We start from the raw sequence: 13,902 nt of genomic DNA on the forward strand, positions 1-13,902 counted from the left end.
GCAGTAAAGACGTGAGCTCTGGAGGTTAGCTCCGTCTCCCGGTAGCTTTCCAGACCCCTGCTCCCCGGCTTCCCTGCTTCTCACTGAGCTGCTTCCGATTGGCTGTCCACTGTCCACCGCTCCCCTCCAGCCACAGCTGTCCGGCTGAACTTTGTGTCTTTCTCGCAAAAGCAGTGGCTGCTGTCGGCTTTCGACTTCAGGACTCCCAGCTGTGGCCAACGCTTTGAGCATCACTGGTAAGTCAGTCGCTCCATCTCGGTGGTGTGCTGGAGTCCCCAAGACTGTGCTCTGTGTCCTCTTGTGAGTAGGCTGAAGTCAGCTGGGGGTGTTTATGACATAGATGTCCATACACACCACAGACCAGAGCTAGTCCATGCTGGGTTTGGGGTTCTCCTGGATTCTGGCAAGAAAACACAGCTCCGACAGGCTAGGTAGGCAGGGCTTGGTTTCTTGTAGACAGTCCAAAGCTTTTAACAGTTACAGTTTGGAGAAATGTCTTGGCTCTGGAAGTCATTTTGTACCTGTGAAGCATCCTCTCCAACCTGGGGGCTCTGATCAAACGTCTGCTTCAGTAGCAGGACTTGTCATGTCCTCTCTGCCCCAGACCCCAAGGTTCAAATGTACGAAATGGGTCCTTCTGCCAAACCAGGCATATGAACAGCATCCAGGCACATGAAATACACACCAAGCAGGTTTCTGAAGTCTCTAGGGCTACCTTACCTCGTCCACAGTGCCAGGTTCGTCCTGGAAGGCTGGAGAAGTGTTACAGGCCAAAAGACCAGAATAATCAGTTTGGTCTTACTGTGTTTCAGCTGTCAGAACTTTGATACATTTAGGGCTATTTACAATATTTTTGTCATTCATTGGGTGTTTTTCATAAAAATGTCCTAAGATTGTGCTGGGAATTTCCAACTTTCACCCCCAGTTTTGGGTTGAGTTGTCGTCCTCTCTCCCATCATATGCTGACGTTCTAAACCGCCCAGTGCCACAGAAGGGATCTGCCTTAGTAAGCAGGGTCCTTGTAGATGCAGTAGATTTAGAATGAGACGTGCTGGAACGGGGCAAGTCCCTTACCAAAGCTGACTGGCCTTATAAGCAGGGAAAATTTGGTAACACTGTAACCATGAAGACAGGGCGGACATAAATCCCTCCATCTCAGCTTTAAACACTGGAACCCACTTTGCTAGGGTGAGTCTTCGCTCACAGCCTGCTAGCCTCTGGAGTATGCGCCTGCTAGCCATTTTAACCACCTAGTCTGAGCCTTTGGAGAAGTCTACCAAACTAATACACTCCGAAGAAATCCTAGCCTTCTGGTATCCTGCCACAATCTGCAGAAGTAAAATTGCCGTGGTTCTCTAAGGCCTCAGAAACCATTTTTGTGTGTAGGTATCTTTAAAAAATCACTTAAATGAACCAGGTGTGATGGCGCTTGTCTTTGATCCCAGCACGCAGAGGCAGAGGCAGGCAGATCTCTGAGCTCGAGGCCAGCCTGGTCTACATTGAGTTTCAGGACAGTCAGAGCTATATAGGGGGACAGCGGGGAAGGGGGTGGGTCACTTCAAGTATGGAAAAACTGAAATCTCACTGTGCTCAAGGAAATCAGAACTAGTCACAATAACCTAGAAACAAGACTGGGTGGATTGGCAGCATACCCCTGGGGTCTCGGCGCTTGGAAGACTGAGGCAAAGAGTGGTTCGAGACTAGCCTGGGGTATATAAAGAGATCCCATCTCAAAAGCCAGAAAAAAGGGCAGTGGTGGCGCATGCCTTTAATACCAGCACTCAGGAGGCACAGGCAGGCGAATCTCTGAGTTCGAGGTGAGCTTGGTCTACAGTGTGAGTTCCAGGGTTCCGGGACAACCAGGACTGTTATAAACCCTATCTCAGAAACAAACAAACAAAAAGGCCAGAAAAATTAAAGAAAGGAAATGCAAGGCACAATTTTGCGCCCCACTGCATAGTATTTCATTCCTGTTTATCTAGAGCTCTGCTGAACTGTGCGTTCATTGGATGTTTCTTTCATCTTGACATCATTTATCGTTTTCCGTTGTTTTTCCCTGGTGTCAGGACAATTTCTAACGTCGGAGGTGTTTTAGCTTTCGCTTGTGTACTCTGAGGGAAGTGGCTCCAGCTGTTCTACAGGTTTCCGTTTTATTTTGGTATTTTACTGAACAACCAGCGGGGGGCCCCCAAGGGTCTGAAGCCCCGCAGCCGCTCTCCGGCTGTCGTTACAGAAGTGCCCACTAGGGGTCAGCACAGGCTCGGCGTTGGCCTGAAGTATCCCACAATGCACCGAGCCTCCGCCCGTGCGGCAGAACCTCAAGCGGTGGGGCGGGGACTCCCTATCGGGGGCGCGGCCTGGACGTTTGGGCAGGGTCTAGTTCTGTGGGGCGTGGTCTACAGAATGGGGCGTGGCCTAGTTTAGGAGGTGGGACCTTGTTGCGGGGGGCGTGACCTAGCTGGTAAAGGCGTGGTCTGGGTGGCGGGGGACCGGTCGGCGGTCAGGTGTTGCGGGTATCTGTCCGCTCCCAGCGCTGTGGCGAGGTAGGGGCTCCGGAGGAAGTCCTGGAGCAGTGCGGGCGTGGCCGCGGGCTTTGCCCGGATCCCCCGCACTGCTTTTCCAAGGGTTCCGAGCGCGGACTAGAGGGCATCTGGAGCCTGGTCTGCGGTCTCGGCAGCTCCAGGCCGTCCCTCCCGTGGGAATGGATGCAACTTCGGGTGCAGGCGACTGGTGGGAAGTTGGAATCGTGGATTCGCTAGCACGCACTACAGGCTAGGGTGAGTGGCAGCCGCCACACGCGGGCCATCCTCTCAGGAGACGCTGTCCCTTGGGCTGAGCTGGTGGGGTCCTGGTGTCCCGGCAGTCCTAGATGCTACCCAGGACGGCCCCGGGGTCTCTTTGATGCCACACACAGCTTCTTAGTTTTCAAGTTCGTAATTAGCACTATGCAAAAAAGTAAGGTTCGGTATCTAGGAAACACTGAAATGCCTGGAGGTTTGGGCTTGAGGGTGTCTTCCCCCATCAGCCTGTTTCTGCTTCATTAGGAGTTCAGTCCTTTCAGTCTCAACTTCCTGTTACCCGGTTTCCTTGGCAATCATGTCACAACCTGGAGGCTTCAGGTGGCAAAGCCGAGTGGAGTGACTCTGCCCACTTTTCAATGCCCGGCAAAGTTTTGTTCACGGATCTCCACCCCCAATAGAAAATAAATCATAATTTAGTTTTTTCTTTTTAGATTTATTTTATGTGTATGAGTGTTTTGCCTGCGAGGGTGTATGTACACTGCATGTGTGCCTGGAGGCCAGAAGAAGAAATCGGTTCCTGAGAACCCGAGTTATGGATGACGTGAGCCATCACGTGTGTGCTGGGGACAGAACCCTGCCTCTGTGAGATTAACACATGTTCTTAACCACCGAGTCATCTCTCCAGCTCCATAAACTGTATTTTAAAGGCATGTTTCATCCTATGTTATAGCCACTGCCATAAGCCAATTGATTTGCTTTTACTTGATCTCTAAGCGATTTCTCTTACTGCTTAGCAATGTTTATAATTAGGAAGACTACAGCACAAAGATAGCCCAGGTGAACACAGTCTTAATTAGCAAGTGAGCTGCTGGGCGGGGCAGTGGATGGGGAATCAGGCAAGCTTGTTCTCAGACATTTCTGCCGCCAGGTTGAAGAGTGAAAACTGTCTTCACTGTGTCTTCCAAACCTAAAATGCAAATAATGAACACCTGTTCCTTTTTTTAGTAGACCTCTTGGCTTGATCATCGAAATAAGAAAATTCTGTTTAAAAAATTATTTTTTTTTTTTTTTTTTTTTTTGAGACTGGGTCTCTATGTAGTCTTGGCTGTCCAGGAACTTACTAGGTAGACCAGGCTGGCCTCGAACACACAGAGATCAACCTGCCTCTGCCTCCCAAGTGCTGGGATTAAAGGTGTGTATGTGTCCATGCCCAACTAATAAAATCCTTCCTTCCTTCCTTCCTTCCTTCCTTCCTTCCTTCCTTCCTTCCTTCCTTCCTTCCTTCCTTCCTTCCTGACAAATACACGCTGTCTGGGTTGGTTTGCCTCCTAGATCAGTTTCAGAATCCGGAGTTTAAATTATCTCTGCATTTCCAATCCAGGCACGTTGACAGAATGTCTCCCGGAAAGAATCTGTCTCTGAATAACTTGGGTGGTGCTGTCGTTACAGAACAGGCCCGTCTCCACGTGATGAGGTCATTCAGGATAATCATTAAGACAAGTTTCTGCTTAACAAAGATAGAAAAGCCAAACTGATTAGTCACCTCCTTTCCTTGAGTAGAAGTAATTCTTCCTTCCTTCCTTCCTTCCTTCCTTCCTTCCTTCCTTCCTTCCTTCCTTCCTTCCTTCCTTTCTTTCTTTTTCGAGACAGGGTTTCTCTGTAGCTTTGGAGCCTGCCCTCAAACTCAATTTTGTAGATCAGGCTGGCCTCGAACTCACAGAGATCCGCCTGCCTCTGCCTCCCGAGTGCTGGTATTAAGAGCTTGCTCCACCTCTGCCTGGCAAGAAAATTCTTTTAAACTGTTAACCGAATTACTTCTACTCAAGGAAAGGAGGTGACTAATCAGTTTGGCTTTTCTATCTTTGTTAAGCAGAAACTTGTCTTAATGATTATCCTGAATGACCTCATCACGTGGAGACGGGCCTGTTCTGTAACGACAGCACCACCCAAGTTATTCAGAGACAGATTCTATCCGGGAGACATTCTGTCAACGTGCCTGGATTGGAAATGCAGAGATAATTTAAACTCCGGATTCTGAAACTGATCTAGGAGGCAAACCAACCCAGACAGCGTGTATTTGTCAGGATGGGTGGTGTGGCAGTACAGCACGTGCTTGCTGAGGTGACAGACGGCACGGCACTACCGTGCCACTCGTGATGGCCAGGGCTTTATGTCTAGTCTGTCAGTCATGAGGAAAAGTCTTCGGGAGAAGCCAGCACTTGAAATGAGTACTAAGGATGTCTGGGAAGAGGGGGTCAAGAAATAACAAAATCACAGAAAGCAAGAAGAAAAATGTACAAACCGAGAGAGATGGATATGTTAGATATTATACTAAGTGACACAAGCCAGTCCCACAGGGTAAATAATGGAAGGCCCTATTTGAACACAGTCCCTAAAGGAAGGAGACTGATAGAAACAGAAGACAGAACGGTGGTTGCCGGGAGCTGTGGGAAGACACAGAGTTAGTGTCAAATGGAGAGGATAAAGTCCTAGAAAAGTATGTTGATGGTTCCACAACAAAGTGAACATAATCAAAAGCCACAGAACTGCATAAAAATTGTTTAATCCCAGGACTGGGGGATGGCTCAGTGGATAAGCATGAAGACCCAAGTTCAAATCCCCAACATCCCTTGAAAGAGTTATGTATGTGGTTACATGCATGTCTGTAACCCCAGGGCTCAGGGTGGAGATAGGGCAGACACGGGACTTCTGGGGCTTGCTGGCTAGCAGCCTAGCTCTGGGTTCAGTGAGAGCAACTATGCCTTGAGGAAAGTGGTAGAGAGGGATGCCCAGCATCCTCCTCTGGCCTCATAGTTTACCACACTTACCGCGTACTCCTCTGAGCACATATTCACCATACACACACAGGGTGAATCCCCTTTTTACTGTTTCCTATCAACATGAAGAATCTCCACCAGGTGGTGGCAGTGGCACACTCCTTTAATCCCAGCACTGGAGGCAGGCAGTTCTCTGTGAGTTCGAGGCCAGCCTGATCTACAGAGCATGTTCGAGGACAGGCTCCAAAGCTACACAGAGAAACCCTGTCTCGAAAAACAAAAAAAAAAAAAAAAAAAAAAAATTCCTCCCACAAACCTCTGCTCACCAAGCCCAGAAACAACCAAGTAGCCCTGCATGCCTTGAATCCCAGCGCTGGGAAAACAGAATGAGTGCATGTCTGTGAGTTCAAGGCTAGTCTGATCTTCACAGTGAGTTACAGCCCAGCCAAAAGCTACTTAGTAAAACCCTATTTTTTTAAAGCAATGCTAATGCAACACATTGTATATGTTTGTATATCTTACTGTATAGAGGAAGAAATCTCATTGGCCATCCTTTGTGGTCAGATTGCCAATGTCTGGAGCTTGTGACAGACACATTTGTGACCAGGAAGACAGAAAGTGCAACTCCCCTGCTAAAAGGTAAAAGGTATTTTACAGAACCCAGCCCAAGAAAAGAATGCTGGGCACACACAGCAGGCTTGCCTAACACCCTTTAACACACCCTTTAACACTTTAACACACCCTCAAGAGGGAAACCCAAAGTTTCCCAGTGATTGGCCCAGGGCCACTGCACAAGTCCAGGCTGACTGAGAATGGGAATACAAAACCCATCCTCTAAACCCAGATTATGGCTTGATACCCACAGGGACTCAGCTGATGAAGATGCCCTGTCCATCCGAGGAGGAAGCAAACCATGACTTTCATTTCTGTCAGCCCCGCGGCAGCATATTATAAAAAAGTATAGTTACGGGGCTGGAGAGATGGCTCAGAGGTTAAGAGCACTGATTGTTCTTCCAAAGGCCCTGAGTTCAATCCCTAGCAACCATACGGTGGCTCACAACCATCTATAATGGGGTCTTCTAGCCTGCAGACATACATGGAAGGAATGCTGTATACATAATAAATTTTTTTAAAAAAAGTATAGTTACTAAGGAGATTTGGGTGCTTAAGAAGTGGGTATGTCAGGCTGCCGGTTCCATTAGGTTTCAAGGTGGTAAAATGAAGCCAGGAGTGGTGATATAATCCTGGCACTTGGGAGACAAAAATAGAAAATCAAGGAGACAAGTAGACAAAAGTAGAGTTCAAGGCCAGGGTCAGCTATAAAATGAGCTCAAGGTCAGCCTGAGGTACACGACAGACCCTGTCCTAAAACAACAACACATGAAAAACACAAGGCAAGGAAAAGGTCGTACATCTGTATCAAACATGTGAAGCTGGAGAGACGGTTCTGTGATTAAGAACATGTACTGAATTGAGGCTTTGTGTGCACGCCTTTAATTCCTGCACTTGGGAGGCAGAGGCAGGAGGATAGCTGTGATTTTGAGGCTAGCCTGGGCTACATACATAGTGAGCTCCAGGACAGCCAGGGCTGCGCATAAAGAGGCAGAAACAGGAGGATCTCTGAGTTTGAGGCCAGCCTGGTCTACATAGCGAGCTCCAGGACAGCCAGGAATGCATTAGAGAGACCCTGTCTCAAAAAAGAAAAGAAAAAAAGTTTTTCTTTGCGTATGCTCTGCCACTTCTGGTACCCGTTGGCTGTGCTTTGGAAGTGGTTTGAGTATTTGGAAGTGGCCCGTGGGGGTGGTGGAGGTGAGCTGAGGAAGACAGCCTAAGGTCATCTATCACACTCTTCTCTGAGGAGGGATTCCTGGGCTGCGGACAGTTTTCAAGTCAAGTCCTGTGATTCAGGTGCTGTGGCTATTTCAGGATGGGTGGACCAACGCAGGCATCTTTTGAAAAGTGCGGGCGGCTGTGGCTGTTACATGTCTCCACTGTGGTGTCCCACATGAGCTCCCATCTCAGCCGAACCTTTGGGTCCTCATACGGAAGGGCCTTATCTGGCATCACTTGGTGTTTCCTTGGGCCAAGCATAGGTCTGCTCTTAAGAGAACTGTGACCTTATTTTATAGGCACAGATGGAGGGTGTGTGTGTGTTTGTGTGTGTGTGTACAGATGCCACACAACCTTGGGTATCATTTCTCAAGAGCCACCCACCTTGTTTTTGAGATAGGGTTTCTCGCTAGGCTGGGGTTCTCCTTATTTCGCTAGCCTGGTTGACCAATGCACCCCAAGGAATGCTGGGAGTACATGTACTTGCCACCACCCCTGGCTTTTTATGGGGTTTGGGGGTCCTTATGCTTGCAAGGCAAGCACCTTACTGACTGAGCCATTCTAGAACCCCGCCCCCTCTCTTTTAAACTCTAGCTTTTCTTTCTTTCCTTCTTTGCCAGGCTGGCCTCTGGCCCAGGCTGTCCTCATACAACAATCTTCTGTCATCAGCTTGGTGACATGAGCCACCGTCAACAGGCAATCTGCTGTCTGTTACCACCCACTCTGTCACCTGGTTTTTGATGCCTTCCAGTGTCTGTCTTCCATCAGCTTGGCAGTTTACTAGATAGAAAGCTAAGAGCTGTGTCGACAAACCTAAAATTCCCTCTTTCAGATCATTAAGAGATTCAAACCTGGACTTCTGGGTGCTGCCTTTCTGTCATCCAGATCTTGGTAAAACTGGAATGGTTTCTGGTACCTAAGGGATGCTCAAGGCGCACAGCCGTTTTCCAGCTGGTTCTTTCTCATCCTGTTCTCCACAACATCTATCTATCTATCTATCTATCTATCTATCTATCTATCTATCTATCTATCTATCTATCTTTCTTTCTTTCTTTCTTTCTTTCTTTCTTTCCTTTCTTTCTTCCTTTCTCCTTCCTTCCTTCCTTCCTTCCTTCCTTCCTTCCTTCCTTCCTTCCTTCCTTCCTTCCTTTCTTTTTTGGTTTTTGTTTGTTTCTTTTTTTCGAGACAGGGTTTCTCTGTGTAACAGTCCTGACTGTCCTGGACCTCACTTTATAGACCAAACTGGCCTCGAACTCACTGAGATCTGCCAGTCTCTGCAGTGCTGGGACTAAAGGCGTGTGCCACTACCACCTGGCTACAAGGATTTTTCAAATGGCCTTCCAAGCTCCTCCCATTCTCAGCAAAGGCCTTAAGGTGGCTTTAGAGATTAAGATAAAGTCGAGGCAGCCATGTAACACCTTGATTAACTTTACATTCCCTGTTCTTTTTCTGTCTCTTGGTGTTCCCAGCCCTTGAATTTGAGCCAGGCTTCCCCCCCCTTCTCTGAAAGTAGGATTTTGCTCTATAGATTTAATCCTCTTGCCTTGGTTTCCCAAATGATGGGATTACAGATGTTGCTACCAGATAGGGCCAGCCTTAAACTCAGGGGCTCAGCCTGTGTTCTAGCCTTGTCCTCCACCTCCACATCTGTCTCGTTAGCCTCCATCCCCACTCCCATCTCACCGTCAAACCCCAACTTTCCCAGCACCCTCTTCTCCACGCACCAGCTTTTTGCTTTAGACTTGCCTCTGTTCCCTGACTCTCTTTTCCCTTCCTCCTGCTCGGTTCCCATCATGTCACTGAAACTGTCTTCACAAAAGTCACCAGCTGTGTCCCACCGCTCACCCCACAGTTGAGCATGACTCCATCACTCCGGTGTCAGAGGCTGTTCGCCCAGGCTCCTCTGCACACACCAAGCTCTCTTGCTTTGTTCCTTGGCCTCGTGCTGTGTTTGTCCTTGGGCCTGGCTGCTTCCCTGGGCTCCCCACTCTGGCTGTGCCCACCCTCCTGGAACTCTTTAGTTCTAACCAACAGAGTGAACTAAATAACTGGCCACTCAAATGACCGGACTCTGAATCCCCAGCCAAGGAAATGCGATGGTATCTGGCCCCCTAAATCCAGAGGTGGATCCAGGCCAGCGGCATTAGCACACAGCCTTGGCCTGCCTCTGGGTGTTCCCCCTGTGTTCCCTGGGAAGGTAGCACTGCTCCCAGTGGCCCCACATTTCTCTTCAGACCTCAGAAACCCAAGGCGTGGCCCTGGCTTGACTTCCCATGCTGGAAGTCTGAGTTTCTCCTTTGCCATTTCCTCACAGCTGTTTGCGGACCCTGCTCAGGCCTGCTCCTCCATCTCCCGCCATGTCTCCTCCTGGTGGTTCCCACCCAGTCTGGACACCTAGCCTGACGAAGCTTCACAACATGGTCAGGAGCATTTTTGGAAAATGCTACCAAAGCCTACCCTTCCCATAAGCAAATCCCCATTATGGAAGATGGCTTCCCTCTTGTCCCAAATGGCCTGGTCTGATGGATGCTGCTTGCTCCTCAAGCTCCCCCTTTCCTCCCTCTCAGTCCCTTCAGCTCTTACCTGTAGATGCCAGGCCGGGCGACTCTCAGTTCTTCCTTCATAGTGCCCCGTCCCGCATATGCTACTGACAGACTGCTGCTGGTCCTTTGAACTCTGAGGTCAGAGGCAGCTTCCCCCAAGAGAGCCTCTGTGCTGTGTTGTGTACACATGCTTCCTCTTGGGGGACTCTGCTTCTGGCTAGGCCTGGTGGTGCAGGCCTGTCAACCCAACTGCTCCAGAGGCTGAGGCAGGAGGATTGCAATTTCAAGGTCTGTCATCCTGGAAAACCATGAGGCCTTGTCTTAAATTATGAAAAGAAGCTGGGCGCGGTGGTGGTGGCACACGTCCTTTAATTCCAGCACTTGGGAGGCAGAGGCAGGCGGATCTCTATGAATTTGAGGCCAGCCTGGTCTACAGAGCAAAAAAATTAAATTAAATTAAAAAGTAAAAACAGCTGGGTTCATGTGGTCATGTGTCTAAGTGGTAGATTACTTTCCTGGTATGTATGAGGACTTAAGTTCAATCTGAAATCTATGTCTCTCTCTCTTTGTCTGTCTCTTTCTGTCTCTCTCTCACACGCACACACACAGAATATTAGTTAAATTCGGTTGCTGTGGCGGAACACATGACCAAGGCAACTTACAGGAGAGTTTATTTGGGCTTCAAGTTCCAGAGGGACACGACGACGGGGAAGCGTGGCAGCAAGCAGCAGTCATGGCGGTGGGAGCAGGGAGCCAAGAACTTAAATCTTCAAATGCAAGCACAAAGCAGGGAGAATGAACTGCAGTGAATGAAACCAAGTGGCTTGAGGCTTTTTTTAATCTCTAAGCCCTCCCCCGGTGACATACTTCCTGCGCCAAGGTAGAACCTCCGAAACCTTTCCAAGTAGTGCTACCATCTGGAGACCAAATGTTCAAATGCTGGAGAGACAATGAGACATTTCTCATTCACACACACACACACACACACACACACACACACACACACACACACACACACGGGTAGGGAAGAAACAGGGAAGAGAAAGGGAAAGAAAAAGGGAGGGGGAGGGAGAACTGTTTTTTCATCTTGGTACTCAACACTCCGTATTAGCTTGTTAAATCATGCCTCAATCGACTTAAAGGGCTATGAAGGGTTAGACCTAGGCGCCCTATGCCTCCTCCCCACCCCCTTCCCTTGTTGAGCCTTGCTTTCTTGTCATTGTCCTTATATGTAATATCATTCTAGCTCCTTGACATGCTGTGTTGTAGGAGCAATGAAGGAAAGAAACTGGAGAGTTCCTCAATGGATACAGAAAACACTTCATTATCTCCGCAGGAACGGAAGGGAGAACACATAAGTGGCGGCTCAGCTTGAGGGGTCTTCAGCCAAGAGGCAAGGCGGGGAAGCTGCTTCCGCAGTCTGTAGAGACGAGACGAGGTCCCCTAGGGCGAGAGGAGAAGTCTCGCAGCAGCGAGAGCTCACAGTGTGGGAGCGGGAAGATGGTCGGGGGCATCCCTTCACACTGGCCATGTTCCCCGGGAAGTGAAGCCAACAGTTGGCACCTCCGGTATACATCCCAGTGTCACTTCATCTCCATTCCCTGACTGTGAGGTTCGGGACAAACATCACTGCCTCTCTGTCCTTCCTCTGTGGCTCTGCACTAGCGAGCTGATAACGCCTTTCCAGGACAGACCTCAGGTATGCAGAAGAGCAGAAAGAATGATGTCATGTACACACCGCTTAGCTGGTTGGGTGGGTTTTTCGTTTGTTTTTAGTGCTGGGGTGCACTAAGTATACAGTCTGCAGCTTCACCTGAGCTACACCAAGCATGCTCACCCTCCCAACTCATACCACTCCTTTCCCTCCCCCTCTTTTAAACTACAGACATACTCTATGTAGTTCTGGCTGTCCTGGAACTCACTGTGTAGACCTGGCTGGCCTCAAACTGATATCTGCCCATCTCTGCCTCTGCCGTGCTGGGATTAAAGGTGTGCGCTCTCATGCCTGGCTCCCGTTTTTTCTTTTTGAGATAGGATCTTGTTATGGAGCTCAGGCTGGTCTTGAACTTGTTCCAAAGCACAGACTGATCTTCAGCTCTAAGGACCGATGGTGTAGGTGTACACACTCACACCTGATACCACTTAGCTTACACACACCTTTGCATCTTGCCTGTTTTATTTAGATCCCATCAGATAAGAGCTGACAGCCCTGTGTACCTCTCCCCTTTTGTCCTTGTCCCTCCCTCCCTCCTAGAAGCCGCCACTATCCTGAAGGAGGTGTGTGTCCTTACAGTGCATGCTGTCTGTCATTCATACACAGGTGTGAATGGGAAATCAGCATGCTCTCGTACCCTTACCTTTTAGATGTCGAAGGTGTTTGTTCATCTAGGACTCTAGTCGTTTAGTGCATGCTGACAGGGTAGTGTTTCTTTCAGAACAATGTGGCAGCGATGGGGTACAGTGCCGTGCTTGGTAAGGATCCAGAGATTGATCTAAGGGGGCTTCAGAGGGAATAAAAGACAGACACTTGGGCACAGAAAAAAAGCTGGGATAGGATGGTGTGGGTTCTCATATGGAAAACTGCAACACCCCAGCAGCTCGCTGTGTTTATTATATGCAGTTGAACAAGGAGGCAGGCTTAGCTAACCTCTGTAGGAGCAGGCTTGGGACTGTAAACATGGAGGGGGAGAAAGCTATGGTAACTGTCGTCTGCAGATGCTGTAGCTGTTGCCTTGAACCTGAAGAAAACTTTGCTATCCCTCTGAGCCTTACTCGGGAAAGGCTTTGCCAAAGCCATGGGGCTGAGGCACTGGGGTCTTTGACATGGCTATGCCCATGCCAACAATACACATTCATTCTCTCAGGGCGACACCACCGTTTGGTTTTGTGTGTTTTTTGAGACAGGATTTCTCTGTGTAGCCCTAGCTGTCCTGGAACTCACAATGTGTAGACCAGGCTAGCCTTGAATTCACAAAGATCCTCTTGCCTCTGCCTCCCAAGAGCTGGAATTAAAGACATGCACCACCACCTCCCAGCTAGGACTTGTCTCCTGATAGGGTCATAATTTGATGAACTATTGGGAAGTGATAAATTTAGTAGGTGCTGGCTGTACCCACTTCCAAAAGAGAATGACTCTCGACCTCTGTGTCAGGTAACAGTTCTACGCTACAGCGTGGCTTTGCACAGAGAGCAGGGGCCTGTTGTGTGCTCCGATTTTAGAGGTTTAAAGAGAACAAACAAACAAAAAAACCCTAACAGCTCTTTGGGAGCCAAAGAACATTAGGGCTGAGTTGGTTTTCTTTTCTTTCTTTTTTTTTTAATTTTCTTTATTAATATTTATTGAGCTCTACATTTTTCTCTGTTCCCCTCCCTGCCTCTCCCCTCCCCCCTTAAACCCTCCTACAAGGTCCCCATGCTCCCAATTTACTCAGAAGATCTTGTCTTTTTCTACTTCCCATGTAGATTATATCTATGTAAGTCTCTCTTAGTGTCCTCATTGTTGTCTAAGTTCTCTGAGAATGTGGTTTGTAGACTGGCTTTCTTTGCTTTATGTTTAAAAACCACCTATGAGTGAGTACATGTGATAATTGTCTTTCTGTGTCTGGGTTACCTCACTCAAAATAATGTTTCCTAGCTCCATCCTGAGTTGGTTTCCTAACCTCCTCTGTCATCCTGAATTTGTTTATTGGCTTTGGCAGGTTAGTACAGACTTCTGATATCAGCATTGACACAATTGTTGGAAAGTTTGGACTTTGGAACGTTTTCAGTTTAGGGATGTTTAATGTGTGAAAATACTCGTTAATATGAAAAGCTCAAAATATGAAGCACTCAGAACTACAAAGAGATACCATGTTGAAAATAACCTTTATAAGTCTATAAGGTAAATATTATGTCTTAGTTTAAAAAGAAAGGGGATTGACTAATTTTCTGTAATTATCCAGAGATAAGTGGTGGAGCATGTTTTACTAATTTTGAAATAGCATTTTTTGTATGTGTATGTGCATGATCACA

At 48.2% G+C, this 13,902-nt stretch overlaps 1 protein-coding gene across 1 annotated transcript in view; it reads left to right on the forward strand.

Moving 5' to 3' along the window:
* Positions 1–2,522: 2,522 nt before the first annotated feature.
* Extl3 (exostosin like glycosyltransferase 3) overlaps positions 2,523–13,902 on the forward strand; it is an 84,483-nt gene continuing 73,103 nt past the window's right edge. The window contains exon 1 of the mRNA XM_050152326.1: positions 2,523–2,777. The gene's annotated coding sequence lies outside the window, so the exon portion shown is untranslated. The remainder of the gene's footprint in view (positions 2,778–13,902) is intronic.

This window comes from Alexandromys fortis, unplaced genomic scaffold, assembly GCF_014885135.2.
Source record: "Alexandromys fortis isolate MF-2015 unplaced genomic scaffold, M_Fortis_MF-2015_v1.1 scaffold_75, whole genome shotgun sequence".
Taxonomy (NCBI): Eukaryota; Metazoa; Chordata; class Mammalia; order Rodentia; family Cricetidae; genus Alexandromys; species Alexandromys fortis.